Here is a 5,745-nt window from a genome sequence, read left to right as displayed (position 1 = left end):
GGCCAATACCATATAAACTTACTTGTAAAAATTAACACAATATTTTCACATATTGTCAGGACAGCTGTACAGTAGCACCAGTGCATATATGAAATATTGTACATTGTCAAGCGGTATTCAGTCGTCAGCATGAGTTCAGATTTTGTTGTGGAAGTAAGTTTAACGTTTAGTGCATTTCGCAGTTCATATTGTTAAATAAAAACTTCACCTTATCGTTCAGGTTCTTTTTAATATGTCTAAGTGACCCCAAAGTTCAATTTTACAATTTCTTAGCAAAAAGTCACTTGCCGGTAGTGATTCTTGTAACGTTAGTGAAAATTCCACATTGCCAAGTATTTCTTCTCTGCCATGTGATATTATGCTGTCCCAAATGTTCTTCCTGAAACTAGTTTCACACCCTCCTGTGAAAACTCGGCTGGTATTGAATGTACATATGTACATAGACATCATTCAATAATGTTCACGTGCCCACTGAATAATTTAGAAGTGACAAGTATATTGTTCTGGTTCCAGATCTTAAAGTTCCAGTGAACCACACGCGTATGATATTGGTGTTTACATTGGAAAAGACTTGTATAATGAAAAAAAAAAACTGGAGATCTTGAACAATATCTGGGAACCAAATCCAGGATTTATTTTTCCAACACAAGGAAAGAGAAATCTGAAATTACAGTTTAAATTGATTTACCGCTGGGAAAGGCTTGCATATTCCAAATTTAAGGGAGAGAGTTTTTGTAAATTTTGTGTACTTTTTGCTCCAAGAAATTGTGTTGGCTCTAGGAAGCAGCCCTTAGGTCAACTTTGTAGTGAGAAATTTGACAACTGGAAAGATGCCATCGAGTGATTTTTAGAGCATGAGAAGTGTCTTTATAACAAAGAAAGTTTGGAGGTAGCCGGTACTTTGGCTGAAATTTCATGGGGGAAGAAAAAGTCAATAGATACTGCAACAACTCAAAAGAAAGTGGAGAACAAGAATAAACTTATTCCTATTATTGGGAGTATTTTGTTTTGCGGAAAAAATGTATCGCTCTGCGAGGCCACAAAGATTCAGGATGAATAGAGTGAGGTCGACCAAGAACCAGAAGAAAATGATGGCTTGGAGAAAATTTCACTGTGAAGGAAAACTTTCTACAATTCATTGTATGGTGTGAAAAAGGAATCACAACAGTGATATTGGACAAGTTGCATTCATTAAATGTAAACTTAAATAAGATTTGTGGTGAAGGGTATGACAGAACTATGTCCATGTCAGGAAAAGTGAATGGAGTCCAGATACATGTAAAGGAAATAATTACATCGACTTTATATGTCCAGTGCTCAGTGCACAGCCTCAACTTAGCTGTATCCAGTGCTTGTGAAGTAACTGCCATTAAAAACTGTATGGGTACAATATCGAGTCTGTACGAATTTCTTAATACCCCTAAAAGGCAACTTGTTTTAAAATCGGCAATAAGTGAACTGGAAACTACAACTTCACGCCATGAAAAAGTCATTCAACTTTGCACAACAAGTTGATTGGAAAGGTATAATTCCATGGCTGCGATGGTGGAATTTTATGACCCTATTATTGCAACCCTTCAAAGCACATCAGAATAGAATGACAAAGACTTGTCCTCACAAGCAAATTCACTTTTATGTGCTTTGACTGACCGTCAATTTGTGACATCGTTGTTTTGTATTCAGAGACTGTTTTCTTTAACTCTTCTAGTGTGTAAATTCCTGCAGAATTCAATTATTGATCTCGTGGAAGCAGTAAACCTTGCTGAAGATATTTACAGTGAAATGAAATGAAATATGAAAAAACATGAATAATTTTCATTTGTGCTTTTAAAGTCTGAATAGGTTGGAGCCTACATTGAAGTCCCTCACATGGCAGCGCGTGCAAAAAACCGTGTAAACTTGGACTTATCAGTGACGCCAGAACTTTACTTCCGTATCTCTACTTTTATTCCATTTCTGGATACCTTCATGTCTCAACTAGATTTGTGTTTCTTGAAAAACAAGGAAATATTGAAAGGCTTTCACTGCCTTTTACCTACGAACAACCCAGACCTTCTGCCCCTGCTGTCTCAAGTTTCTGCTTTCACTTTGCTCACAGAATACTACACCAGTGACATAAGAAGCAGTTGCCAGGTAGACCTGAATAATTAATTAAAATTATGGTACAGAAAAATTACACATCTTGAGAAAGGAGACCAACCAAAAACAGCCATAGATGGCGTTTTGTTGCACAAATTTGCAATCCCAACATAATGCCAAATTTATTCACTTTGTTAGAAGTACTAGATGCACTCCCAGTGTCCAAATGAACAATGTTTCTCAACATTATTCCCTACAAACACATTTGCATAATTCTACTGGAAATTCATGTTTGAATGGATTAGCTCTCCCCAACATACTAGAAACTACACTACAACTGCAGAAGATGTTTTAAATGAACTAATGAAAAAGAAACATCGTTTGGACATTGTATTGTGAATGCTGATATTTCCGAATGTAGTAACATAATATACTGTAGGCGCTACATACATTATAAATACTATATTAATTTAACTACCAGTACGTACTCTTTTGAAACAATGATTTTTCAAAACAATAATACGCTATAGTAGCGTACTGATTTGAACGTTTGAGAGAAATTATTCAAATTCCTTCCTAGAATGTGGATTCATCAGTGCCAGTTTCATTCTTCAATCTCTGCGAGTTCCATATTGATGTGTTGTGTTTAATTAAATTTATTTCATTATATTTGATTGCTTCTATGGATTTTATTCACTATGTAAAGTGGCTTACCTATCGTATATAAATAACCATTGACTAAAATATATGATTATTATTGTGTAGCCTAAGGCTGTGAAAAAAATATGTTATAGAAGATTTTATTAGGCTATTTATGAGCGTTTTAATATTCAATCATTGAAAAATAAATATATCAGTAGTTGATATAATAATAATGATAATAATAACACACAAAATTTAAAATACTGATGCCAATTGTAAACAATTTTAATTGTGATGCCCCTTAACAAAATTCTGTATACACCACTAATACATACGTACATACAGGCATCACGTCGAACTAGTCAAAATGCATTCAGGGATAGTCAAATGCATATTTCAATTGAAATTTAAAAAACCAAATTTTTCACAATCACAATATACCCTTTACTTTACTTCATATAAGAAAGTAAAATACATCTGATTTTTTTTTATGTTAAGTCTTGCTTACTTTTTCTTCTTATTAACTAATGCATAAAACTGTCTCGTTCTTCTTACTCTTTTTTAAAAGTAAAATTTGTATATTCAGCTAGCCTATTTTAACAGTTGATATTTTATATTAGTAATTTATTATTATTAATGCACTGTTCAGTCTAAATTTAGTTCTTATTCTGTCATGTGCACTTTCATCAACAATGTAATCTTCAGTTAATATAACTCAAACTAAAACATTAAACATGTAATGATCGTTATAACTTATTAAAATTAATATTTAATCATAAACTGGACAATGTCTTTTAATTATTACAAAACATGAACCAGCAAAGTTAATTTTTTCTATAACATTTTAATTTACATATTCTAATTTTAATGTTTTTAAATTAAAAGAAAACTTATCCCCTGAAGATGTTCGAATGACCGAAAGTATTAGAGAAACACAAACAAATTGTTGGGAAGGTTGATTTTCATTTTATTCTTGTAACTAATCTTATATACCAAGGGCGCTACGCTTGAAATTATTTTTAATAATTTATTAACTTCACTGATTTTATTTGAATCAAATTGGAAAATATATGAATACATGTTGAATGTTTAATTATATTTATATTCACAATAACCCAAGAACTAATCATCTAATTTGTTAGACCAATATCAATAAACTACAATATTGACTGTAATGTTTATTGACCAGTCTAATGTTAATTAATCATACCAATGGTGAATTTCTATTATTTTGAATAGAGTACTTGTCAAACAGTGTTGCTAGCATTAGAAAATAAAAATATCACTTTTCTCAAATAAATTAAAATTATTTAATTACAAAAAAAATTCAGTAAAATATGATGTAATGCATATTGACATAATGTTGCACAAAGCGACAGATGCGCCATCTTGCAGTTTCATTTACTTATTACTTAATTTCAAAACTTGACCCATGCCCTCTCATTTTCTGTCAAAGTCACCACTGTACATCTGTTACATCAACACCTCCAGAACAATATGCAGAGCACAAAACTTGGATGCTCATTGTAATCTAGAAAATAAATAACAGAGCATGGAATACTATCTCTGCGGCTTGCCGCAATTAAAAACATTCAAAACACAAAAAAAAATTTCTCCTGAGTGTTCTGGAATTCCAAACATGTGGACATGACTGATTACTTGGAGGACATTTCAACTGTGTGTGTGTGTGTGTGTATATATATACAAATTTGCCACCCTGTGATTTTCACTTCTTTTTACAATTTTAGAAGGATATTCATTTCACCCTAGATGAATTGAAAGACACAATGAAGTCATGGATCAAGGAAAGACTGTCAGCATTCTTCATTGATGGAATGAAAAAACTGGTTCAACATTGGGAGAAATGTGTAGCTGTAAAGTAACTTTAATGACTACATGGAAAAATAATTTAAGCTTCTGTACTAAATAAAATATACTTTTATGCCATGATTGTTTCATTTATCTCTTTTCTTTTCTGAGGTATGAACAAATGTGTATTAATTGCAGCCAGTACTCATATACTCTTATATATCATAGAAAATGTTGTTTTAAGCACATACAAAATATAAATTGGAATGGAAGTTGAATCGATTTATTCAGTCTTATCTGTTAAAGAATAAATTGAAGAGAAATTTGAAAATTCATCTTCACACATAATTTCTTATTTATTATTTTTGCTAAACTTTTTGTTCCTGTCCAATTTATTATAAACATCAACAGGAATCTAGGAACTCATGGTTATAATGCTTGATCCATTTAATGATGGTTAAAAAAGAAACTCTGATCGTTTTCAAATACTGTGAAATTTCTTTCACAGCTGAATTCTAGATTCTATGTGATTATCTTTATCTTTCTAACTGTTAATAATCCAAGACTTGCTATGGAAAAAAATTATCTACATTACTCTATTCAATTTTTAGATAAATACCAATGTCTTTTCAATCAAAGAAGAATGAAAATAAGTGTCAGGTGTTAGTTTCTTTAAATGTAACTGACAATATTATTTAAAGAATATTTTCAATAAGTAATTAAATTTTGATACGGTTGTGTCAAAATAAATTAAAAATTTATTCATTTAAGAATTTATGTAGTTATTTTTTTTAATAAAAGGCAGTTATTTAAATCTGATAAGACTTTTTCTCTTGGCAGCTTAGTGTTCTTAAAAAATTTGCAATAGATTTGTTGTAAAATAAGTTTTTTTCTTAATACAAATTAGAAAGAGAAATGATACACAATTATACAGCAGATTGTAGTATTTTATTTTTCAATTTATATTCAATTGATTACCACCAATATATCGAAACCACTGAAAAAATAAAACAACGCTTCAAAGAAAATAAAAGTATACCTCCGTTAATACAGAATAGCGTGACGTGACGTCATCGATATAATCATGCGCGTAAGGGGTACGTTTTGGCGGTATAATGGCGCGAGTCTGCGTGTAAAGCCCCACCCCGTTTACACCCTTAAGTCGATATGTATCGGCGGCCCACCGGCTGGTTTTGCTTATAAAACCGTCACAGT

Source organism: Lycorma delicatula, chromosome 6 (genome assembly GCF_047948215.1).
Source record: "Lycorma delicatula isolate Av1 chromosome 6, ASM4794821v1, whole genome shotgun sequence".
In the NCBI taxonomy this organism is placed as follows: domain Eukaryota; kingdom Metazoa; phylum Arthropoda; class Insecta; order Hemiptera; family Fulgoridae; genus Lycorma; species Lycorma delicatula.
The sequence above is the reverse complement of the archived record's forward strand: the minus strand, read 5'-3'. Positions refer to the sequence as shown.